Here is a 27,674-nt window from a genome sequence, read left to right on the forward strand (position 1 = left end):
GAGGTGTGACTGAATCGTATTCAAAATTTGCAAATGAATTAGTTATTCTTCCAAATTGTACAGAGTTTGGCAACAATCTTCTGTGAGTATACAGAAACTAACTCAATTAAACTTTGGAATTTTCCCATAAGAATTGTGATGCAAATCTTTCTGTACCCTTGTAATCTATAAATGAGCTAGAATTAAATGACAGGAAGACAATTTCTACTTACACGATATCCTGTTTTAGTCCAAAACTTTGTTTTGCTGTTTATTATTTGTTTGAAGTACGCCTCGGACGGTGTGCTGCAGTTGGAGTTTATCGGCAAATGTGCCTATGTTGCAGCAGGTGTGCAAAGAGCTACCGACGCTGCACAGAGCACCGAGGAGGACTTCAGAGCTGCCACCACGAGGGATTTCTGTCTATGTAAAAATAAACAATGAAAATAAAGAAAAATCTACATAAAAGCACTTAACATTCAGCTGGAGCCTAGTATCCATTTAAGATACAAGCTTACACTTGATCGTCAAACTAAAATTTATTGCTAATTGATTGTTGTGGAAATCATTTTAAACAACAATTTAAGAACACCGATATCGAGAAGTAGGTTTGGCATCCAAACTCTTTCACTTTAAATGATCAGGAACATGAAATTGTGGACATTGAGACACTGAGAAAAATAAGCCCAACCGCAATCAGTTGAACTCAAAAATCTCTCTGTGTAGCAATCCAAAGGGATATAAAATGGAACAATCACACTGGCTCAGTCGCAAGTAAAACAAGTGGCACATTTTGGTTCATTGGCGGAATAGTGGGAAAATGCAGCCCATCTACAAACGAGACTGCCTGAAATCACTTGGGCCTGATCTTAGTCCATTTTCACAAAATGGAGAAATCGCAACAGCGGTCGAACCAATAATGCTTTATTCTTTATGACCAAATTCACAATAACATAATTCCACCTTCTGACATACAATATAACAGGGGAAACACTATGTTATAATAACCCCAATTCAAAAATAAGCACATAAGAGGAAACTGGTGACTCGACATTACTCACATAAAAGCACAGATTGTTCTGGTGTAACCACAAGTGCCAAAACGAAGGCTAAGAATTCAAGACCAGAGTAGGCAGTGAAACGATGTCTACCGATGGTGCGCGGAATACAACCACACAACAGAAGCGCCCTAGAGACGAAGTGAATATAAGTGCCATTCCTGCCCGCCTCGGCACTCATACCGGCCCAGTATATGGACATTAGCAAACAGGAATTGCAGAGCAGTATTAGTGGTGTGTGTCAACTTGCAAGAACATTGCGTACAGAAGGATTCTGAATTATATTGCACGTCACACCTAGCCTGTGACAACATTTTCTACATTCGAGTTAAGTATGGTAAATTCTGCACTATAGAAATAAAACTAGTAATATTATTTTTTTGAATTGTTGTATAGTATTCTGAGAACTCAGCATCCCTTAGGCACCCTATACGAGATGAGTGGGCAAGACCCAACATAGATGAACTAAGGAAACTCCAGGTTGGAGTATCAACGATGTACGGAAAAGGATAGCTAACTGCTCACTGTAAGAATAACACACTAATTTGCAGAAAGGCACAATGAAAACATTCCAGTCCAAGCTACTGGAGATAGCAGTCACATGCACGTAAGGTGTCTTTGGATGCTCTAAACACTAGAGAGGAAGGGAACCTGTACTAGCTATAAAACCAAAGGTGTGTAAACAATTTAAAAGAAAATAATCAGACCAATTAATAACACAGTTAAAACAGAAAATTCTTCAAACAGACAAAACACTGAAACAAACTTAAGCGGTAACTTGAAGTATTTCATAGTCAGCTAAAATACTTCTGTAGCACAAATCTCTACGTTCATTAATAGTTTCAAGAGGGTGAGAATGAAGACTTTTTAAAATTTCTCTCTCTTTAAGAACATTCAGTATACAACTTTTACCTCCAGTGTGCAAGATTACCAAATTATCATTAACTTATTGTAGCTCACACCAATTGTCGATCAAATGCATGACCTGGAATTACCGACAGCTTTATGTTTGTTTAAATCTAGTAAGAGCGTCTCTTTGTATCTGACCAATGTGTGTATTATTACACACCTATCCTGCATTACCATCAACACAATATACAGCAGTGTTAGGAAATGTATTCTTCTTGTATGGGTCATGACACTGCATAATAAACTTAGGGGTGCGGGCAGTGACGGGTTAGACCCAAGCTGTTTTAGTTTCCCTGTTAAAAATGGGTCGTGACCTATTAACGTCTACCTGACTGCCTCGATCCAAAGCTTTCAGTTTGTCATGTGAAAAATGTGCCCGATTGGTTTTCTCCACGATGTTGTTTTCAGAATTATGGTGGTTGGCATGAAGAAGTCATTCTGTTCAAGATGTGTCAATATTGAGCTCACAGTATGTTCTAAGCATCTACAACAAATCAATGTCTGGGAAATTAGATGGTAGTTTTGTCTATCACTTCTACCACCCTTCTTGTAGATGGGTGTTACTTGTGCCTTCTTCCAACTGCTGAGTAAAGTTTTTTGTTCAAGGAATCTGTGCCAGGTTAAGGTTAAAGGACTAACTCCAGCTACAAATTCAATATAAAATCTAAAGGGATCGTTCAGTTTTAACCATATCAGCTGTTCCTCAATCCACTAATACTGATTTTCGGTGGTACAAGAATTAAATTGGGGCAATTTTTCTGAAGTTTCCTTTTTAAAGTAACATGTGGAAACAGAATTAAGCATTTCACCTTTTGCTTTGCTACCTCAACTTCAGTTCCTGTCTCATTCATTAGAGACTGGACACTAACTGCAGTGCCACTAATAGCCCTTACATATGTCCAGAATTGTTTTGGATTTTATGAAAAATCGTTTGACAATATTCTGGTACAATACTGTAGTCATTGAAGGCTTCAGGCATCGCTCTCCTGACAGTCAAATGTGTTTCATTCAGTACTTCTCTACCTATAGTCCTCTGCTTTGTTTCACACCTATTATGCAGTAGTCTGTTTCTTTACAGTGACTGTGCACCACAGACGATCCCCCACCCACAATTACAAACTTTTCTACGGGGTACATATCTATCCAGTGCATGGTCAACTATTCTTTTTACCACAAGCCAGAGAACCTCTACATGCTGCTGCCCTGTGCTGATAGTTTCACGTTCCTCACCAAGATACAACTGATATGGTTAAAACTGAACGATCCCTTTAGATTTTATATTGAATTTGTAGCTGGAGTTAGTCCTTTAACCTTAACCTGGCACAGATCCCTTGAACAAAAAACTACTGATTCTTTTTACCTAGTTTACTGAACACATATACATTTCTACTTACTTTTGTTGTCCTTTATACTTTGCTAATCATTGTTGCTACAACTGCATCATGGTCACTGATACCAGTTTCAATGTGGACATCCTCAAAGAAGTCAGGTCTATTTTTTGCCATTAGATCCAATATATTTCCATCATTAGTGTGGTTCCAAACTATCTGTTATGGATAGTTTTCATAGAAGGCATTTAGTATGTTTCAGATGATGGCTACTACTACAAAAATTGTAATTTTTGATTGTTGGATAACTTAAGTCTCCACCAATAATCACAGTGTGATTGGGGAACTTATTTACAAGTTAACTGAAGGTTTCTCTAAAGTTCTCAGTTACATTAGGAGACAAATCTGTTGGCACTACAAGGATCCAATCATCATTTTATGCCCACCCCTAATGCTGAGTCTTGCCCAAACAATCTCTCACTCTCTCGTGTATCCCTAAACATCATGAGTCAATCCAATCTAAAGGTAACAAATCTAGTACCACACTGTGACGCCATCCTTTACTCTGACCTGATGGGCATTACAAACACTAAAGAAATGGTCACACAAGTTTTCTATAAGTGGTCTCCTTTGTAGCTGAAATGCACTTTCCTAAAACTCTCCAAACAAACTGCAGTTAACCATTCGCTTTCCCTACAACTGTCCACATTTTCACATGTAACTGGGAAGCATTAACTGCATTCCTCTCAGAAGCACAGAAAAGCCTGCTGCTCCAATTGACGAAACCTTTCCCGATTTGGTCCACTGAAAGTTTGGTGTGTAGAACTGGTAATTTGTAATTTATTCTTTATCTGACACAACCTACAAATATTCACTATCGGCTTCTGTTACATCAAATTTTCTTCCTGCTGGACAACTGTTTGTGGATTCTGTATCATCAGTTCAGTATTGCCTGTGCAAGCCAATTGGGAAGTGCAAACTGGTAGACTCATATTTCTCAACAGAATCACAGATGAAATTTGCATCCATTATCAATAGCTATAATTCTTAGAACATTAATCAAGCTGCTTAGTAGTGCTAAATTGGGAGAAATCTGACCACTTCGGCTTAACACTGTGCTTCATCATTTGCTGCCATTCCCAAAAATCAACAGTGCTGTCAACAAGTTGCTGCTTTGCAGCCACTGTTGAACCTTGTACTTAATTTAACTGCATTTCAGACGTTAAGTGCGAATATATTTGTGTTAGAATACACACACCACTACAAGTATTTGTCAAATCAATTGCGCCCCAGCTGCATTTGGAGTCTGGCAAACTGCGGTTTAAATGCAGTAGATGTTCTTAAGAAGCAAGGTATGCTCAATGTGTTCCTGGGATTGGGAATAGGACAAAATATGCTGCTCGGTTGCTACTACTGTCCCTGTATTTGGGTGTCCTGGTACCATTGCAACCTACCCCGCCCTTCTGAAACTGTCACATTAAATATGCCTGTGACCTGAACTGCCAAAGACTCACCTGTCAATGTAAAGACATGTGCTATATCAATACATAAGCTAAAAAATTGACTTTAGCAATAAAAGCTTTATCTGAAAATGTAAGACTGTATTTTTCAAATGACAAATTGGGGAAAGGCCACGTCTTAGTTGAGCAAATAAAGGAACAAAGGGGAGAAGTGCTGGTAACCATCATTGTATGTGCCAATATACACTACTTAAGGTCACAAATTTCGAAACACGTAAGTTACTCAGGTAAGTGTTATATGCATTCCCCGTACAGTGAATATAAATAGATAGATATATATATAGAAAATGCTGAAACGGAATGTACTCACCACAAAACAGCATCCTGGACAATTTAACTGCTTTGGACTCCATCATGCAAACAGCCATGATGACAAAATTAAGCATTTTCTTAAACGACATGCTGTCCACGAGACACGCTGAAAAAGCCAAGTTACAGTGAACATCAGACAGCATATATAAATACTGCTGTACAGATTCAGTGCATTAAAGATAATTTTTTAGTTGTTTAGAATTATGTACACACAACAAAAAAATTCGTAACTGAGCACTGATAGGAATTTCTGGATTTCAGCCACTCAGATCTGGTGCCAGTTATCTTCACTGTTCATCAAAGTGGGGTCAATTGTCATCATGGCAGCTGAATATCTTTTGCAATAGGAAACAAAGCTGGAGAAGGCAGTTGTCTGACTATCTCAAGTAAGCAAGATTCAGACGTACCCTAGACAGTGAGGGAGAAAGAGCTTCTCACAATTTAAGAGGGTACATATTTATGGAAATGAAGTAGGCCTATGAGGGTTGTGTTGTGCAGCCTCGGATATAATGACTCTTGTAACAGGATGCTTAGAAGTAAGAAATCAATTACACTGCTAGCAGACTATTTTCTAAAATTGCACAACTGATTTTAAGATAAAAACTATCCAATAGTTTAAACTAAGCTGTACATACTTATAACACTATGAGAGGTTGTGCATATCATCTAATAAGGCCTAAAACACAGTGATGAAATTTTTTAACAAACTGCCATATTATACAAAACAGTTTAAAAGGGAATACACCCACGAGTACTTTACTAAAAAGTGTTTGTATAGTATTAAACAATTCCAATGACGAACAGATATTCTTCATTAGCACCATACTATCTACAAATTATTTAAGTATATTATATTTTTAATATGATCCCACAAAGTTAAGACATTTATTGTAATGCTGTGAGGGTACAGAATTTTTAAAAATTAAATGAGTGATTATTCCCATATGCATTATAGGTGTGAAGTTTTCTACACTCTTATCTACAAATGAGCAAGTGTGTGTGTAATGAATATTGTTATGGTGGTTACAGTGATGTTTTGTGTTAGTTGAAATACTTATTTAGGACAGTATGCTGTGGCTGGAGTTCACCAGCAGATGTCCTTACATCACAGCAAGTGCTGCATGCGACTATCCACACTGCACGGACTTCTTACAAGGAACTTGGAATAAAGTAAACTAAGAGTGTCACTATTTCAAAAACAAGAGCCACAATTTAAATCTAATCTTGTATTGACTTATGGAGAGTGTGAAGTCTTAGCTATAAAGAGAGCTGACAAGTGCTACGGGAAAGAGTTGCATCCAAAACTATTGGCAGTTTACAATCATAGCAGTGAAAGACCCAAAGAGAGAAATTTTTCACCCCCTCAATAGAAAAGAAAAAAATGGAGGGGAGAAGAATGCTACAGTAGTGTATGTGCAGTGGGGGCAGCATTGTTGCGGCGACAGGAGGGGAGGGTATCTACGAGATCTGCCAGGGTGTATACGTGGAAAGGTAAAAAAAAATTCCTGTATTTTTCTTGGATTTCCCGGTTGAAAATACACTTTCTCCCCAGGTGAAAATACACTTTTTCTGTGTTAAATGACAGTATACTTTTCCTCGGCACTGTACAACTTATCAATCCTTAGAATGTTTACGGTTTTCTACACAGAAGTAGAATTTTCCGATACTTTAGAAAACGAAACCCAAGGGGGGAAAAAACACGTTTTGGAAAGATCTTTGATGTGCACTGACATATACGCTGCATTTCTTCGTTTTACTGGAAGTATAAATTCGAATTCCACCAAACACTGCATGTTAATTTCCGAAGCAATGAAATCGAGATTGCGATGCGCTTTTGTAAGCCAGTCATATCTCATGTTATGTGACCTCGGCAGCTGATGACAGCACAGGACACGTAGTGTAGTCGACCAACAGCAAGATCACTCTTAAGTAGTGCGAACACACAAATAAGAAAGTTAATGGTTTAAATTAACATACATAGCATTCACATATAATATTGGTCTCTAAGATTAATAAGCTGCAAGAGAAGCTAAACTTCCACATAAAATGCTGATCATCTTGCGCATGTTACATTTTTAGATACATCACACAAATTTTTAATAACGGCGTAAATGTCTGATCTTCTTGGCTCTAAATTCTTCTAGATGGTCGTCCTCAAAAAGTTGATTTTTAAACGAGAGTCAAACGCTCTGCGATTTAAGGAATACATCGTACATTCTCGCATATAGTTCATCTTGCGTGAAAGGAAATTTACTTTGAAATTAACACTTTTCAAACCACCATTTGCAACATTTTCCCGTGGCCTGTTAGAAACTGGTTCGTTTCAGCAGTTGCCAGAGAGCACCAGATAAAAGGTGTCACTGCACCTGCGCAGCTTCGATAACGCAGGACGCCCGCATGTTCGTAGGTGTAAAATATTAAAAGATCTTGCATTATGTCATAAAAGAAACAAGACATCAAAGGATACTTCAGGAGCATCGGAATTTCGTGAACTATACTAAAATGAGTAATTCGGCTTAAAGTGCACATTCGAATGTCCAGATTCGGATGTAAATGTTCTTGAGTACCAGTACTGTATTGTCTCATGTTTGGTTTTTTATTATGGCATTATGACATACGAGCTAAAAGGTGGAAAATGTGGACTTGAAATGCAGCGAACAGTTGAAACTAGCCAACAGTGTGAAATTAAACACTTCGTTTCAAATAAATTGACTGCCTCAGCGCAAAATATTAATAAAAGCCAAATCTCTTTAGCAAACAGACAAAAATAACTTCATTTTTCTGCAAGGTGGTTAATGCTTGACTGTCAAAGGTGGAAATAAAACCTGAAACTAACAACATATTTTAGCCTTCCATAATTATGTGAACATATTTTAATTCATTTGGTAGCTCCTGACCACATAAATCTGTTTTGTTTTCATTTAATGAGAGAGCAATAAAGGAAGAGGAAACAGCAAAATTACTAAACAAACACAGGTCACGTGGAGACTACCCACCTCCCCACTACAACTCCAACTGCTCTGTGCATCAGCCCTGGATCTACGATATTTCTGAACTGGAGCAATTTAGATAGTGGTGCTCAGCCACACATCTATAGCCAGAAGCGGGAGAAGGTACTACTCATAGGCGACAACTGCGCACGCACAAGAGCCCGCCCGCAGCTGCTCAAATGAATCAAATGTAAACAGCAGTCATGTCACGCTCATCAGAGGCAATTTGTTGTTAGGAAGCACTGCATATTCTTCCTAAAGCCTTTGGGACGCTTTGGTTGGCAGACGCTTCTATGTGCACTGTATTTTGTTGTTGTATATGGCGGATTTCCTTTGCAACTTAAGTTTTATCTTTTTTTTCCTCTCGTTCATGTTTTTTTGCTGCAGCATTATTCTGCAGAAGCAGGATACAGTAATATCCTTAGTTAGAGTATTGGTTCTTACCAGTCAAAATCACAAAAATTTAATCTGCTAACTAAAACAAGGGAAAGTTCCCGGAATTCTAAAAAAAATCCCGGTTTTTTCCCGGATCTCCCGGATGTATACACCCTGTCTGCTCAGAAATTCCAAAACATTCATAATTTCGCACCAATGGCATGTCAGAGTGAAGTGCAACTGGCATTCCTGCACACACCTGAGTTTAATGTGTAACTACCAGAAGTTTCATTGTTTTATGTCTATCAGTTGTTGTTCTGTGACGTACTGAGTAGAACATTCTGTCGCACAGTTTTTGAATTTAGAGATGACAGTTAGAGGAGCAACAAGTCTCAATTACATTCCTCAGGAAAACCTTTACAGAGACAAACACCAAATGATGCTGGAAGCCTACGGTGACGAGTGCTTAAGCCATACTCTGTGTTACAAATGGTTTACACGGTTTAAAGATGATCCTCATTCAGGACACCGACGACAATGTCAGGAATGCCAACAAAACTGTGCGTACCAATTGAAGACGGAAAACAAAAAATGTAGCTTTTCAGTGGAATCGTGTTACGAAATCCTGCCACAGCATCATGAATGTAGCGTGTTGCTGTCAAGTTGATCCCACGGCTCACAGGTCGAGTCCGGCAAGACCTTTGCATCGCAATATGTGAAGAACTTTTGGATTGTGCAAATAAGAATGAAATGTAACTTAAGAGAATCTTAACTGGTGATGAGACATAGGTTTACGCATATAATGTTGATACCAAAGTTAAATCTTCACAATGGGTCAGGAAAGGTTCTCCGACACCAAAAAACTTATCAGGTCAAATCAGATGCCAACAACAGAAAAATTGTAATGCGTATAATATGTGGTAACTGCCAATGTTCAATTCAGGGGTTACGAATTCATTACAAGACTATCTTCAATATCTGTATCAGTATTCTCTCTATTCGAGACATTTTACTGTATATCACAGAAGGTTTTATGGAATTAACAGTACATTTAACAATGTTACATACACCATACTTAACAATACAGATAGGGAAAGTTGTGCAGCACAATTCAACAAATCAATAATTTAGTTCCACTAGGTCCAATATTAGATACACTGTTTCTAATATGTAAATGACCTCCCATTAAATTCTGATCAAATGCCACACGAAGCAAGTGAGTTAGTGTGGTTCGGCATAACAACATTAGTCCCACACACTGTATCCTCGCCACAAAGCAACTCACACTCGCTTGGATTTCGGCAATGCGTGCAGTCGCAAAATTCCTCTTTATCTCCAGCTGCTTCATTTGGATAATTTTTTGAATAATTGGAAAGCCTTTTCACGAGCACATACTGAATAACCTGCAGCTCCAATTTCTGAAACCTTCCTTAATTTCGTCTCCAGAAAGTTTGGCATGTAAAACTAGCTTTCTTTAATTTATTATTTATTTGACTCCTACGAACATTCACTTCTGTGACATCAAACTTTTTTCCTGCTGCAATGATGTTTGCTGTTTGAACAAGATGAATAACCATTGTCTTAAAAGCAGTTTTGTGTTGCCTGTGTGAGTCAGCAGAAACTGCACAACTTTGTCCAAAAACTGTGCTTCATCATTTGCTGCCAACCTTGAAAATCAACAGTGCTGTTGAGCTTTACTTCTTTTAGTGTTGTTCTTGAGTCTATCACATCATTTTTTATGCCCATTCCTAGTGTTCTGTGCAAAAATATTAATGTTAGAATTAATTTGTTTCTTGTAGATATACATACTACTGCTGAGTATTTGCCCACTTGTGAAGTCACTTCAGTTCTGACTGCATATAAAATCAGACGAAATGCTATTCAGTGGTGATAGATGTTCACAAAATGCACAGGACACGTGAAACCCTACCATGATTGGTAGAATGAATGAAATTTGCTGCCACTGTGCCCCATCCTACCCTTCAAAATCATCAAACTGAATCAGTGCATGTCGTCAGCTACCAAAGCTGCTTCTGTGAATACAAAATCGTATCCATAATTCAGGGCGTACGTTAAGTCTGGGAACACTTTCAATTATTTATTGCACAAGAGTCAAACATTGCACTGATATCATACATATGTCACTTTGAAGTGAAACCCTGAAAGATTTTTTTCACTTATATTGCCACAGTGTAGTTCGGTAATTTGCCGATAGTCAGTGCTAGTCAGAAACATGGCGAGTTCAGGTGCGGAGCTGTGTGTTGGAGCTTGCCAAAAACAAGTGCGCTACAGCTGCTCACCTGATGTGTAGAACTAAGTACGGAAAGAAGCCAGCAACAAAGACGACCACTTACCACAGGCACAACAAATTCATTACGGCAGGTTGCTTGTGCCTGGCAAAGCCCAGAGTGAGTGATCTCAATGTGGACTGCGTACAAGAGACATTCGTAAAGAGGCCAAAGAAATCTGTGCATTGTGCATCCCGTGAACTTGAAATGGCTCCATGACAATCTGGAAACTCCTGCAACGGAAGCTGTCTATGAAACCATGCATATTGGAGCTAGTGCAGAAGCTCAATGACGATGAGAAAGACAAGCATTGTTTGGGGTTGCAACAACTGAATGAGGATGGGGATGGCATTGTTGATTGATTGATTTTTAGCGACGAAGCCACTTTTCTCACTAATGGGAAGTCAACAGAAATAATTGTCCAATCTGGGGTACAAAGAATCCACACAAATGCAATGAATTTGTGCGTGATTCGCCAAAGGTAAAGGTTATTTGAGCCTCGTCACATCGAAAACTGTACAGGCCGTTCTTCTTCGACGAGAGCACTGTCACTGGATATTCCTACTCGGACATGTTGCAGTAATGGCTGATGCCTCAAATGCAATCGGACTCCCCGTTCACCTTTCAGCAGGATGGGGATCCACCCAATTTTCATCGTGAAGTTTGTGGGTACCTGAACACGGAGCTGCCACACCGATGGATCGGCCGTGCTACAGAAGAGGACAGCTGTTTCACGAAGTGGCCTCCCCGATCACCAGATCTCACTCCGTGTGGCTTTTTTCTGTGGGGGCAAATTAAAGATCTGGTGTACATACGGGCTCTACCACGTGATGTAGCAAAACTACGGGAGAGAATATGGGAAGCAACTGCCACAGTCTACGACGCCACGCTGGGACCGGAATGGTAAGAATTCGATTACTGTACCGACGTCTGCCGGACCATTCATGGCTCGCATACCGAATGTTTGTAAAAAAAAAACTTTCAGAGTTTCTCTTCAAAATGACATCTGTGCAATGTTAATTCTTTTGCAATATATAACTGACAGTGTTCCCGGACTTTACGTACACCCTGGATTTAAATGCTACCCCACAACCCAGCACCAGTTGCAACGAAGAGGCAACAAAAATTTGTCTATTTTGCAGAAATATTGAGCGAATTTAAGCCTTCCGCTATTGCTAGAGCACGTCCTGCCTGCCCAGCTGCTGGCAGCTGGCTGACTGCCCTACGACTGCTGCCAGCTACGGCCACTGTCGACGAGCCACACATTCCAGTGCAACCACTGAGTAATAGTACTCTTTACAAATTCAGTACCCTACTGTGCAGTCATAGTGGTTGCAGTTTTTGATAATGAAAAAAACTTCAAAACTAATCCAAGCTTTCTATTGTAAGTTTATCGTGATCTAAGAAAAAGTTTTTTTTAGAAAAATGGTAAGGACTCTCTTATTTGTGACAGGAAAATTCTGTAACTTGAGGTCTACACTACAAATGTGTGTGCTGTAATCTACGAAAATCTTACTACTGGACACACAAATTTCAAGACATTTAGTTTTAAAGTGAACGGTTCCTAGGGAAGACGTCCAAAACTTGGACCATTTTCTACGCAGCATAGCAGCGAAGTTGCTGCGAAACAAAGTATTTTCCTGCACGATCTGCCTTTTGCGACATATGACAAGTACATGCTGTGGGATGATTCGTGCCCTTTCATATTACTTATGTTAGTGTTATTTGCCTTGTGCACATTAGGAAATCAGTTCATATGTATTAGATCGATTCTTTAGCAGAAAAGGTACCAAATTAAGCCTGTGAAAACTCATTAAACCATCGCAGTGTAGCACTGTCCACATCGTCAGCAGCAGACGTTTTCATTCTTTTCCTTCAAGGGTTAAATTTGCCACCTACAAAACTTTCTTCAATTTCTTCTCATTTTCTAAGGAATGTAGCTAACATTGATTGTGCAAATCCATACTTCCTCGCCATGTCTCCTTGTTTCATTCTGCTATCAATGTCTCTGAAAACCTTCATTTTTGCCTCCAAGCTTATTTGTTTCCGAGTACCAGCCACTGTCCAAATCTTAGTAAAGTCCAAAGTGTTTACAGCAACTAACAACTTCACAGATTGCAAAAATCACGGAGATAAGCAGCATATGAACCCAAAAAAACACTTCTTGTCTGCTACTGAAGGTCAACAATGGATAAATTAAACACTCGTTCAAACAAAGGAGCTCTCTGAATTTGTCGGTCAGCACAGCTCTCCCGCAGCTGTACACTAAGTTTTCTTTACTACTAGGATAAATACAGTACTGTAGTATGTAGTGAAGCTTCTAGAAATAAAGCGCCGCAAGTCTTGCCTGATCAGCTAGGGCCATACAAAATCGTCGTATTGGTAATCGTTATACGGTGGTTTGACTGTATAATGCATTGCATCAGATACAATACCATGACACATGAAGTCATCCCCCAGAAACAAATCCACTAAGATTTTATTCCCCAAGAAAAAACTTTAACAGTTATATGTAAGCTCTTCAGCTACATGATATTTTGTTTATTTATTTATTCATGTCCAGGGTAGCTACACGATATGATAAATTGTTTAGTACAGCTGGTGAATTTTCTGGATTTTGGGCACAGAATCAGGGACTTTAGCCTAACAAATAGCAAGATGCAGGTATGCCAACATTTTGCAGCTGGGAGAGCTTACTTCAATGGGAAAGTTGGGTTAACTCGTAAAAAAAGGCACAAATATGTCAAGATGTTTTGATTTAAATGACCTTAAAGCTGCCAGATAAATCAAAAAGCTAGTTCCCTACTTTTACATCTCCAGCTCTGCCCAAAGAATGTTCACCCTTTTTTGTGCTACGATAGCTTTTTCATTGCAGTTCTCAACTTTTACTCAACCATAATTTCGACTTTAGACCACCATAGCTTGGCAACCAATGTCAATTATTGTCAACTAAGGCTTACACTGTGGTATTGGATAAGGCTTTCACAAAACAACATGACAATCATTAATTGCATTCATTTGTCTCTAGAAAAATTAGGACTGATTCGCCCAAGTTTGAAACATAGAAACAACGCGGGGCGTGGTCGGGGGGGAGGGGGGAACTTTGCATATAGAATCTGACTAAAGCTAGATTTTTTTAAAGCAATGTTTAAAATTTAGTCATAAGGATGCATTTTTAAATTTTTTGAATCACTTTAAATCACTTCCACACACTAGTTCATATAAGAATGAATTTAACATGCTACACATTTAGCTTGATTTCAATCCAGCGGACCTTGACAATGGGTAAATATTATGTGATTAAAAAATTTAATTTTGAATTTATCCATTTATCTATCTTAATGCATAGCTTGCACCAATTTGTAAAAGTTTAAATGTAAACACAGTGTGCTTCAAAAACCCAGAAAAACGTTTTTTGCATGTAAAATCTGAACGCTGCACATACAAATGGTGCCATTAGATAAGCATTAATTTCAGCCCAATTAATATCTTTTGCAAAACAAATTAACTGATTTCCACAATTTGCCTGGACAGCATCTATGGCTCATTGTTCGAACCTTGCTTAATACACAGTAACATAGCTACAGTAAGACATATGTTCAAATGGCTGTACAAACTGCTGCTGGTCCAGGCTAAACTGTAAGTATTTATCCCCTGCTCCTAGCTCAAATAGGAACTGAGCAGCAAGATCCCCCCCCCCAAACTGTGATTCTGTGCACAGCCTTCTCAAATATATTTGTTACAGCACTTCCACACTTCTTATTACTGCTCAGTGGAATACATACTGAAAGCGTTTCCTATTAGTGAAAAGTGCCCAAATTAAGCTTAGAAAGTGTTACATCACTAAAAAACATTAACTTTCTCTAAAATAATGAACTATGAACAGTGAGCAAAATAGCTTGACTTCAAATTTCATCTCTGTGGTTATTTAAGTAATTGATATCACTATGTATACTAATATCGCTATGCGATGGAAAGCCAGCATTTCAGCCCAGGATGCTGGAGGTGGCAGATGTGTGCATACTTCGTAAAAACACTTACTTCCGCATCCAAAGCTTTATTTGTGAATGTAAGATGATTCTGTATTCATCAAATGATACAGTGGAGAAAAAATGTCATTTTATAGTTGAGTAAGTACAGTAACACACACACACACACACACACACACACACACACACACACACACACACACACAGAGAGAGAGAGAGAGAGAGAGAGAGAGAGAGAGAGAGAGAGAGAGAGTGCTGAAATTGAATGTACTCACCACTGAACAGCACCCTGGACAATTTAATTGCTCTGGAATCCGCGATGCCAATAGCCACAACGAACGAATGATCGAACTGTGCATACAGGGTGTCCCAAAACATAGGTAACACTTAGTATGTTGTGCAGGAAGGCACAATGATCGGTTTTCAAGAAGGAACCCATATCCAGTAACACACGGCTTGGGTGCTGGTGAGTGTCTAAAACTGAGATGGGTATGTGTTCCACATTATGTCAATCAGTCCAACACGAGTAGCACGTCATGCTCTCTACAATTAGAGTATGTGATGTTCAGGTGATTCTGCACATTGGCATCTAAGTGTGCCGGAGCTCCAGCGTTTGGCAGCACGTGTCCATCCGAAGATTTTAGTGGCACTACATCCAATAGGGTAGACAACACATCTCTACTTTATGTGCGTTGACAATTTTGAATCATGTGCATATGGATTTTCGTCTGCTCAAAAGTGCATGTTGTTTAGGCTTAATATGCCACACCTAGGAAATGTGCTTTTATCTATAAATGGTACCAAGCTCAGGAATTGTGGCTGGAGTATGCATTGTTGAAAAATACCACTGCACAAATTTCATCCGTCGTGGCTAGTCTTCCGGCTGTAATGCCTGGACTTTTTGTAGACAGTGCATCACGCAGCACCCTTACCCGTGTACAGTGCCTGTGCCATCTTCCGAATGCTGGTGGCACGGTTCTCTTCGAAATTTGTCGGCAAAGCTTCCTCCAATTTTAGTGTCTGAGCCGAGTGTTGCAGTCCCACATCACATTTCGGCACCTACCAGAGGAAAAACAGTGTAGTGGGGATAGTATTTGCAAGTACCAAGCACAAAGTGCTAGTACTATACAAGGGAGAGAGGGGTGGTTGGAAGAGAAAAACCACCACAAGAAAGTCTTCATAATGTCTGGAAATTCGTCGTATTGTCTTTATTTCTTAATATTTTTACCCCATATTTTGATCGGCTTCAAAGTATTCTCCACTGACCACAATGCACTTCAAACAACCATTCCATTGTTGATATTCACTTATCGGGATGTTCTTTATGCCTTCGAGTGATTTTTGTTTTACCTCCTCCACAGTAGCAAAACAATTTCCTTTCATGTCCCTTTTGAGTCTGGGGAACAAAATGACATCTAGTGAGTACGGGGTGGTGGTGATGGTGGTGTTGGATAATCAGTGCCACTCATCATCCACTGGCTCGATTGCTGCTTCGTTACGGGGTCGTAGCCATAGCACAACAATTCACCACCAGTAATCATCTCAGAAAATTTCAGGGGTCCTCTTTGAGCTGATTCTGAAGCTCAAAACACGCCTGAAGTTGACGCTCCCTTTGATCATTGGCTACAACCATTCTCGTATGCAAATCTTCGAATAAAACCCTCTGAATTGAACTCCATCATATTGCAGACATCTCACACAGTCGATCACTGACTTAACTTTTTCGTCACTTCTTGACACTGAGGGGCATCCTGGATGGGTTGGTATTCAACTGGCATTTCTCCATTTTTAAAATGCCAAAACCACTCGTAGACTCTGGTTTTACTTAGGGCAGCAGCCCCATAGGCCAGCTTAAGCACTAAAATAGTTTCCACAGCCGATTTCCCAACAGGAAACGAAATTTCACAGCTGGCTGCGCATTGCTCTCAACAACCTGCCATCACATTTTTGCCGAAATGGAAAAAAAAGGCATTTTACTAAAAAACCCTCTCGCACGTGGACCAATGCATTCACAGTGACAACTTTGCAAAGTTGCTCAGGTGGCGTGACCATAATGTACCTGGCTGAAACAATGTGTCCCCCCCCCCCCCCCCCCCACTGCAGCCCAATTCCTGCTACTCCCCCCCCCCCCTCCCCCACAATACTGTACAACGGACACACCTCAGGCTGAGAATACCCACGTGCAACTTTCCAGCTTCTCTGTGGTGTTTCTCAATGGCCACAAATGTGGTATACATCTGTTTGGGAAACTTTCCACATACAATCTTGCAGCAGTTTCTCCACTGCAATCCACTTTGCCATTTGCAAGCACCACGTCAGTCATTTCCAAAACTGTGTATCGGTACATGTCACACTGCCGTCAACAATGTCACTACACTTGCGTACCACACGAGGTCTGCAGTAGGATGCACACAAGGGCTGTGTGTAGGAGGAATGTAGCGTACACACTTTCAGGTCGTCCATCTGAACTACACATGGCTAAAGGGTTGCAAACCTTCCGTATTCAGATACCAAAACAGATCAGAAAGAAAGGGTCACAACTGTTCATTTTCTGACTCTGATGCTCTCTGGCACCGAAGACGTGCATTGTCGGATACGGGTTCCTTCTTGAAAACCGATTAGTTTGCCTTTGTGCATAACATAGTAAGTGTTGTCAGTGTTTTGTTTGGACACCCTGTATAGTGTACACCAGACGTGCTGCAAAAGTGAGGTAACAGTTAATACCAGAGAATATTTACAATTCCAGCTGTGCTGTTACTGTGCAATAAAGATGATTTCTGAGCTGCTAACAATTATGTACACACAACATAAAAATACATAACTAAGAATTAAGTAAGAATAACTAAGAATCAGTAATTTCTGGATTTCAGTCACTCAGATCTGGTGCCAGTTTTCTTCACTGTTGGTTTAAGCAGAGTCTACTTTGTCATCATGGCAACTGAATACTTTTTGCAATAGGAAACTGAAAGCTGGAAAAGTCAGTTATCTGTGTATTGCAAGTGAGCAGGATTCACAGCTACACTCGACAGTGAGGGAGCATGAGCTTCTTACAGTTTACCCAGTGGATGCTTCGGCACAAATTTAAAGCTGGTCAGTCACCCTCTGTGGCGAGGTATTATAGTGTAACATATCACTATGTTAAAGTTACATGTTACACAGGGTATTTAGGATCGACAAATGATTCCGTCAACTACTGAAGAAAGTTTATTTAATGTATTTTGGAAAACGAGGCATGCGTGTTGACAGCATGGACTTTCCCCACATGTGCATGGCTAACTGAATGGCAACGAGGATGGCATCACTGCTGCCGGCACCTCACATTTGACCACACTTGTTATTCGTAAAGTTCTCTCCCAGCAACAGATCCCTATCACGGAGTCGCACCAGCCTCTGTGGAAGAAGATGGCTGTGACAATGCATAAGGAAAGGTCATGAAACAAAAGAGATTGGAGTTAGTAGCACCACTATTAACTGACTGATCACTGCAAAAGAAATTTGTCGAGCAGACAGAACTGTTTGAAGTTGTTTTCTGAGTACATTTTTTTTGTTACAATATATGTGGTTTACAAAAGAAGAAAGCACTCAGAAGCACGCCAAAAACGAGAAGTAGTCAACAATATGAGATGCACACAATATAGCTGGATGCTGATTTTTTTGCAGGGGAAGGGGGGGGGGGAGGGAGGGAGGGAGGGAGAAAGGACAGAGGCAGAGGGAGGGATTGGGGAAGGAGAGGGAGATGGAGGGGGTGAGGGAGGGACGGAGGGGGGAGAAACTTCTTTTTTTCTTTCTTTTTCAAGTCAAGGTACAAGTAATGAAAAAAGGTGTTTTGACATTAGCAGCATATCCACCAACTGACGTACTACATCACTCAGCGAAACTTCCACTGTGATACACAGGAAATATTTCAATATAAGAACTGCCGTACGTCAGGTCCATCTGTCAGGTGAGTCACAGCAGAGGATGTCTACTCGGGCAGATACAAGATAACCCAATCGTATCCACTACGTACCACGAGGTGACAGTCACCTTTGCAACAGCCATTATGCGCCACGGACACCATAAAAAGCTGGTAAGAGCTACTTCTTCTGGACTGCTGTGGAGTCTGTTGTAAAGACCATTTATACAGTGTGTATCAAAATCTAAGTTACGAGGTGTGGCATCAGTCAACGGGTGCCGCGTGACTGTGCTGGGCTGGCAAACTTATGTTTAAAAATTATTTGTTTGGGTGCTAGTACCTCTGAATTGTGGGAGGACAGAGGCACTTTTGACCACTAAAGCTAGGCAAGGAGCAAACAATGTACATTATTACTCTCAGTATATACCAGTATAATTCACTTACAGAAGATGTTCAATATGAGCACCCCCAACTTCGATACAATTTATGTATCACCTGGTGACATCTTGCCGAACTCTCGGAAAGATTCCTGGCATACCACAGATGACTCCAGCTGATAATCTGATTTGTCATCACAAGGCCTCGTGTAGACTCCACAGGTGTCTCGTACACCAGGGTATTCTTGATCGCCCCCCCCCCCCCCACACACATAAAAACAATTGTGTCACAGCTGAAGAATGATGGGGCCAGGCTATTGGGCCTCCGTGTCTAATCCATCTGCTGCTGAATGTGTCATTCAAATGACCACGTACCACATTGTTTAAGTGCACTGAAGCACCATCCTGCTGGAACCAGTCGGCACAACAGACATTCGTCGGTACCCTCGTTCGACGAGACGAGACGAGTACGACCTCTCACAGAAATACAGCGTAACTGGGACTGTCGGCATGCACGTGCACGAGGCCGGACGGTCCTACGATTCGGTCGTCAACGAAACCTACCCAAACGTCGGGAGCAAAGTAACATCGGCAGCCACGAATTTGCAGAATGTGAAGATTTTCTCCCATCCGAACATCACTATTTCTGGTGTCGGACATGCTGTCCCTGGTAGAGGCGCACTCATTAGAAAACGGGATACACTGCAGGAAGCGAGGATCATGCCTACTTTATTCGAGCGGCAGTCGGCAAGAGTTAATGCAATGAGGAAAGTCATCCAGAGTCATCACGTGAGCCTTCCGGAGTTTGTAAGAACAAATGAACTCACTGTGCAGAACATGCCGCACTACCACCTGGTTCACGCAAGTGGTGTGCACTACAGCTAGGGTGCTCATAGAAAGCTGCTCTGCAAAATTTTGATGCACAGCTTCTTCAAACTCTGGTCGCAGATGGCCTATTTAGTGCCCGTTAAGAGTTAAGCTGCCTGTTTAATGTAACACCTCTCCAGTCTCCCACACATACTGTGGGCTCGGTGACACCTGGTGGGATAGTGTTCTTCATAGAGCTGGTGAGCTCGCCTTACCCCGCTTTGTGCTCCTCGTACACAACCACCATTGTTCGTAGCCTCACGAATGATGGAAAATTACTTTCATTACAAAACTACAGAACAAGACAGTATTGTACTCTACCGTCGTCTACACGAGACTATGGAGTAAAGTGTGTGTTGTGTAACAAATCAAGAAGTAACAACGGTAAATGTTGTATGTAGTACACAATGTGCTATCTACTGCATTCACTGCTCATTTGTTTATGTACAGTCCCATTTTGGATGCTCTACCATGTCAACAGTCTCAGAGTGATTGCCATTTACTCCTTGCCTAGCTTGTGAGGCCCAGACTGTTTACATCAAAAATTTCGGAGACACTAGCACGCAAACTAAGCGTTTTCAAACATACATTTATCAGAAAAATTTGTTCACACAGTACCCACTAGCAACCCGCATGCCTCTTAACATAACTTTCGGTACACACTGAAGGGTGCCTACTCAAACTTGGAAAAAAAAAACTGTGAGAATTCCAGGAATGGGGAGCAAGATTACATCGTAGAAGTTAATGATAATTAACAATTAGCTGGTGTGTGTGTGTGTGTGTGTGTGTGTGTGTGTGTGTGTGTGTGTGTGTGTGTGTGTGTGTGTGTGTGTGTGTGGTGGGTTGGGGGGGGGGGGGGGGTTGAAGGAAGGAGTGGGGGATTGCACAATAGTGACATTTCTCTTTCCTCTCATCTGAGAACACTGCAGTTTCTAAACAATGATAACTAACGGAATAATCTTCGTATAATTCACATACTTTGACATACTAAGTATATTAAAATTTATGAAACCAAATAAAATTCCAACACCAGGTTAAAAACAGAATCCCCCCAAGATTTTACGAAATACCTGAAATTTCCTTTATTTTTCTAGGAAAAATACAATTTCCTGAGAATTCCATGTTCTTCAGAAGAATTGTCACCTTGACCCTGTATGCTTCCACAGACATGCTGCAGAAGGCACGTTAAAAGTGAACACCGCAAAGCATTTACAATTCCTGTTGTGCAGCTGCAGTGCAATAAAGGTAATTTCTGAGCTACTAACAATTATCCATACACAAAAAAGTAACTAAGCATTAACACAAATTTCTGGATTTCAGCCACTCAGATCTGGTGCCAGTTTTCTTCATTGTTGATCACGAAGTGGGGTCAACTGTCATCATGGCAGCTGAATACCCTTTGCAATATGAAACTAAACCTGGAGAAGCCAGTTATATGCTTACTCAAGTGAGCAACATTCAGACCTACCCTGGACACTAAGAGAGCAAAGCTACTCACACTACACCCAGCAGGTGCACAAATATGGAACTGAAGTGTGTGTGTGTGTGTGTGTGTGTGTGTGTGTGTGTGTGTGTGTGTGTGCAGCAGGAAAGCATAAAGCATAGAAGTATTCTTGTGGTAAGAGAGATGGAATTGGTCAGTGTACCTTGCAACCTAAAATAAAATGATTCTCATAATGGGGTGTTTAGGAGTAAGAAATTACTTGCACTGCCAGACAGAACATGCTTCTGAAACTGTACACCTAATTTTAAGACACAAGCTTTCCAATATTTTAAAGTAAGCTACACATATTTATAACATTAAGAGTAGTGATGCAAAATGCCTGGGCATTTGTAAGTTGGGGCATATGTCCAGGATAAATGCCTGGGTAAATGCCCAAAATTCATAAATACCCTGGCATTTATCTTAAAGATTAACTAATATGCAGCACTTATAAAAGTTTTTAAACTGGTATTTTGTATTGGAAAAGGTATTTTGTAACAGTGTTGTTTTGGTTGGGTAACCAAGCCGATAAACCTGCTTAAGAGTTGTTACGGAATATGAATTGGACCGCAAACATAGCTAAACATGTTTAATGAGGTCAATTCTTGTGGTAGTACATAAAAAAGAAAAGAAAACTCAAGTTTAAAAGTAATTCTTGAAAGAAAGTATAGTTTATATTAAGTAGGTAGCCTTAGGTAGTATTTTTACTTATACTACTGCAAAAATTCATGTGCCGACTCCGATTCAACGAGACCAACAGTTGCCAATTCTCTAGGAATTGAACGTTTCCAGTGTCTTGGGGATCAATTCTTTGTTATTAAATCTTTTCTATGTTAAGTGTCCTCATTTTATCTTCACAGCAAAGCAGTCTTTCGAAAATAGATAAAGAAATGAGCAGAATAGAAAAAAATGTCACCACATCTGACAAAAAAACCTTCTCTCTCATTTTTCACTGAAAACAGTTCAACATTAAAGAATACAGTTACTATCAAGAATGTTCTCAATAGTCATTCAGTAACACTCACGATTTGACACAAATTATAATTATAAAGTGTTTTACACTACAAAACTGTGTTGTTAAGGACAAGGTTTTTTTAATACCGGCTTATCACTGCACAGCTGTTCATTATTGTGTGGAGTGACAAATCATGGTACACAATGTGGCAGGGAGACGGTATGGCGAACGATATCTGCCAGCATGTGCACTGCCAACAGTAAAATTCGGAGGTAGTGGTGTTACGGTGTGGTCCTCTTTTTCATGGAGGGGGCTTGCATCCCTTGTTTTGGGTGGCACTATCACACCACCGGCCTACACTGATGTTTTAAGCACCTTCTTGCTTCCCACTACTGAAGAGCAATTCGGGGATGGTGATTGCATCTTTCAACACACTCGAGCACCTGTTCATAATGCATAGCCTGTGGCAGAGCGTTTACACGACAATAACATCCCTGTAATGGACTGACCTGCACAGAGTCCTGACCTGAATACTATAGAACACCTCTGGGAGGTTTTGGAACGCTGAATTCGTGACAGGCCTCACCGACCGACATCAATACCTCTCCTCAGTGCAGTACTCTGTGTAGAATGGGCTGCCATTCCCCAAAAAACCTTCCAGCACCTGACTGAATGTATGCCTGTAGGAGTGGAAGCTGTCATCAAAGCTAAGGGAGGGCCAACACCATATCGAATTCTAACATTACCGAAGGAGGGCGCAACGAACTTTTAAGTCATTTTGATCACATAGTGTACCAGCTGGTCAAGAAATGTTTTAAAGTTGTATAACACATCCTCCCAGTCGTGTCAGGAGCAAAAGTCAACTTTTCCTAAACGATGATACAAATATTCTGAAGTCTACTCTTACTAAGAAACTGAGAACTCATAATAAATCGTTAACAAAGATGACTATGTAATCAATTTCTCTAGCATCTTTCACCCACCTACATATCCAGACAATAAATGATAAAATACTCTCATTTCAGTTTGTAATAAGATCAAAGTTCTTAGTAATACGCAGGGCAATTTTTGTGGAACTTGGCTGCACATCAAACACCCTTGTTCTGCAACCAAACATCCATAGCAATTTGCCTCAATTCATCTACACTAATGCTGATACTAAATGTATCAGTCATTCACCTGTGTGCGTATGTAGCCACTGCAAAGTGTTCCTCGTCAAAACAATAGTCCAAATAATCAAACTTTTCACCCAATGCACTATATAACAGTCTTCACCACCAACACTACAGGAGACTATTGTTAAGAAGTAGCTTACCCCAGCCTTTTTGTATCATCCAGCAAAGTCCCTGGCACATGCTGACCATTGGGAGGCAACAATGACACAGGTGGCACACAGTTGAGATGGTCTGGCACTTCTTATCGGCTGGAGTAGACGATTTCAGTCACGGTGACTCACCTAGTGGATAAACCAGACTTAAGACAACACAGGTCACACACATCTGGCTGCAAAGGATGACCAGCCGGCTACAAATGTGTAGTGCAATGAGGCACAGTTAATACAAGCAGGTACCATTCCACATCTATGGGCCATTGAACATTCCTCAACCACCCATCTGATTTTTCTGTATCTTTTACATTACATTCACAATTTCTCTATTAATGCCCACATTTGTGAAGGCAGTCTATGATACAACAGTTCCAAACTACAGTACGTTCGGAAATTCCTGTTACAAACTTTTAGGACTTCTAAGAGGGGAATGCATACATAATATTTTGAATTGAAACCCGTGTACCGAAATGCCACCTAATAAAGCTACAGAGCCTCAAACTAACATGTGCTGGCACCTGTATATGTGTGTATGTTCCAAAATTCCAGCGATGGTGGAGAGGGGTTGGGTTGTTTGGGGGAAGAGACCAAGCAGCGAGGTCATCGGTCTCATCGGATTAGGGAAGGATGGCGAAGGAAGTCGGCCGTACCCTTACAAAGGAACCATCCCTGCATTTGCCTGGAAGAATTAAGGGAAATCACGGAAAACATAACTCAGGATGGCCGGACGTGGGATTGAACCGTCGTCCTCCCGAATGCGGTCCAATGTGGAGAGGGATAAATGTATCAATTTGATGTCAGGATCCCTGTACTGGAAGTAAATGAGTCTAAAGTAATAATCTAAAACCGTTCTGATAACTCAGAGTGGAACACATGTACTGGTACTGTTACTGCTACTGCTAAGTTGCAGGGTATGCAACTTTCAGAGGCGGTGGTACGGACCAAAACAAGAAAAAAATGTCTAGTACACATGGGCTCTAAAATGCATACCTTAACAGCTATGGCCACTTCTTCTGTAGAGAACACGTTTCACACTAGTGAAGTTGAACAAGTGTTCATAGCTCTTGTTGTTGTTGTTGTTGTTGTTGTCGTCGTCTTCAGTCCAGAAACTGGTTTGATGCAGCTCTCCATGCTACTCTATCCTGAGCAAGCTGCTTCATCACGAAGTACCTACTGAAACCTACATCCTTCTGAATCTGTTTAGTGTCTTCATATCTTGTTCTCCCTCTACGATTTTTGCCCTCCACACTTCTCTTCAATATTAAATTGGTGATCCCTTGATGCCTCAGAATGGGTCCTATCAACCGAGCCCTTCTTCTAATCAAGCTGTCACACAAATTCCTCTTCTTCCCAATTCTATTCAGTACCTTCTCATTAAATACATGATCTACCCCTCTAATATTCAGGATTCTTCTGTAGCACCACATTTCGAAAGCTTTTATTCTCTTCTTTTCTAAACTATTTACTGTCCATATTTCACATCCACACATGGCTACAAATACTTACAGAAAAGACTTCCTGGCAAATCTATACTGGGTGTTAACAAATTTCTCTTCTTCAGAAATGCTTTCCTTGGTATAGCCAGTCTACATTTTATATCCTCTCTACTCCGACCATCCTCAGTTATTTTGCTCCCCAAATAGCAAAATTCATTTACTACTTTAAGCGTCACATTTCCTAATCTGATTCCCTCAGCAACACCTGACTTAATTAGACTAAATTCCATTACCCTTATATTCCTTTTGTTGATCTTCATCCTATATCATCCTTTCAAGACACTGTCCATTCTGCTCAACTGCTCTACCAGGTCCTTTGCTGTCTCTGACAGAATTACAATGTCATCGGCAAAACCTCAAAGTTTTTATTTCTTCTCCGTGAATTTTAATACCTACTACAAATTTTACTTTTGTTTTCTTTACTGCTTCCTCAATATATAGACTGAATAATATCGGTGATATGCTACAACCCTGTCTCATTCCTTTCCCACTCAATGCTTCCACTTCATACTCCTTGACTCGTAACTGCCATCTTGTTTCTGCACAAATTGTAAATAGCCTTTCGCTCCCTTTATTTTACCCCTGCTACCTTCAAAATTTGAAAGAGTATTCCAGTCAACACTGTCAACAGCTTTCTCTAGGTCGACAAATACTAGAAATGTAGGTTTGCCTTTCCTTAATCTACCTTCTAAGATAAGTCGTAGGGTCAGTATTGCCTCACATGTTCCAACATTTTTACTGAATCCAAACTTATCTTCCTCAAGGTCGGTTTCTACCAATTATGTCATTTGTCTGTAAATAATTCGTGTTAGTATTTTGCAACCATGCCTTATTAAACTCATAGTTCGATAATTTTCATACCTGTAGACACCTGGTTTCTTTGGGATTGGAATTATTATATTCTTCTTGAAGTCCGAGGGTATTTCGCCTGTCTCATACATCTTGCTCACTAAATGGTAGAGTTTTGTTAGGCCTGGCTCTCCCAAGGCTGTCAGTAATTCTGGGATTGGAATTATTATATTCTTCTTGAAGTCCGAGGGTATTTCGCCTGTCTCATACATCTTGCTCACTAAATGGTAGAGTTTTGTTAGGCCTGGCTCTCCCAAGGCTGTCAGTAATTCTAATGGAGTGTTGTCTACTCCTGGGGCCCTGTTTCGACTTTGGTCTATCAGTGCTCTGTCAAACTCTTCACGCAGTATCATATCTCCCATTACATCTTTATCTACGTCCTCTTCCATTCCCATAATATTGCCCTCAAGTACGTCACCCTTGTATAAACCCTCTATATACTCGTTCCACCTTTCTGCCTTCCCTTCTCTTTTCTCCAAAGGTATCTCTAATTTTCCTGTAGGCAGTATCTATCTTACCCATAGTTGTATATGCCTCTACAGCCTTACATTTGTCCTCTCGCCATCCCTACTTACCCATTTTGCACTTCTGTTGATATCATTTTGGAAACATTTGTATTCCTTTTTGCCTGCTCCCTTTACTGCATTTTTATATTTTCTCCTTTCATCAATTAAATTCAATATTTCTTCTGTTACCCAAGCATTTCTACTATCCTTAGTTTTTTTTACCTACTTGAACCTCTGCTGCCTTTACTATTTCATCTCTCAAAGCAACCCATTCTTGCCAATCACTCCCTAATGCTCTGTATTAAACTCTCTACAACCTCTGGTTCTTTTAGTTTATCCAGATCTTATCTCCTTAGATTACAACCTTTTTCCAGTTTCTTCAGTTTTAATCTACAGTTCATAACCAATAAATTGTGGTCAGAGTCCACATCTGCTCCTGTAAATGTCTTAAAACCTGGTTCCTAAATCACTGTCTCACCATTATATAATCTATCCGAAACCTTCCCGTGTCTCCACGTCTCTTCCACATGTACAACCTTCTTTCATGATTCTTAAACCAAGTGTTAGCTATGATTAAATTATGCTCTGTGCAAAATTCTACCAGGGGGCTTCCTCTTTCATTCGTTACCCGCATCCCATATTCACCAACTACTTTTCCTACTCTTCCTTTTCCTACTGTCAAATTCCATACACCATGACTATATAATTTTCGGCTCCCTTCACTATCTGAGTAATTTCTTTTATCTCATCATACATTTCTTCAATGTCTTCATCATCTGCAGAACTAGCTGGCATATAAACTTGTATTACCGTGGTAGGCATGGGCTTCGTGTCTATCTTGGCAACAAAATGCGTTCACTATGCTGTCCCTAGCAGCTTACTCGCACTCCTACTTTTTTTACTCATTATTAGATCTGTACCTGCATTACCCATATTTGATTTTGTACTAACTCTTGACCAGAAGTCTTTTTCATCCCACCGCCGATCTTCGCTAATTCCTTCTATATATAACTGTAATCTGTCCATTTCCCTTTTTAAATTTTCTATCCTACCTGCCCAATTAAGGGAGCTGACATTCCACATTCTGATCTGCAGAACGCTAGTTTTGTTTCTCCTCATAATGACATACGCCTGAATAGTCTCTGCCTGGAGATCCAAATGGGGGACTATT

The 27,674-nt window shown here is 40.3% G+C and overlaps 2 long non-coding RNA genes across 4 annotated transcripts in view; one reads left to right on the forward strand and one right to left on the reverse strand.

The window, feature by feature from the left end:
• LOC126295189 (uncharacterized) overlaps window positions 1–400 on the forward strand; it is a 61,865-nt gene extending 61,465 nt beyond the window's left edge. For both annotated transcript variants that reach the window (XR_007552406.1, XR_007552407.1), the window contains exon 4: window positions 326–400. This is a non-coding gene — a long non-coding RNA (uncharacterized LOC126295189). The remainder of the gene's footprint in view (window positions 1–325) is intronic.
• LOC126295188 (uncharacterized) overlaps window positions 1–27,674 on the reverse strand; it is a 57,729-nt gene that overhangs the window by 3,271 nt on the left and 26,784 nt on the right. The window contains exons 1-3 of one of the 2 annotated variants that reach the window (XR_007552404.1): window positions 15,024–16,823; window positions 5,105–5,212; window positions 213–402 (exon numbers count right to left, since the gene is read on the reverse strand). This is a non-coding gene — a long non-coding RNA (uncharacterized LOC126295188). Of the gene's footprint in view, window positions 1–212; window positions 403–5,104; window positions 5,213–15,023; window positions 16,824–27,674 lie in introns of those variants that run through there. The other variant, XR_007552405.1, reaches the window with a different exon arrangement.

Source organism: Schistocerca gregaria, chromosome 11 (genome assembly GCF_023897955.1).
Source record: "Schistocerca gregaria isolate iqSchGreg1 chromosome 11, iqSchGreg1.2, whole genome shotgun sequence".
Classification (NCBI taxonomy): Eukaryota; Metazoa; Arthropoda; class Insecta; order Orthoptera; family Acrididae; genus Schistocerca; species Schistocerca gregaria.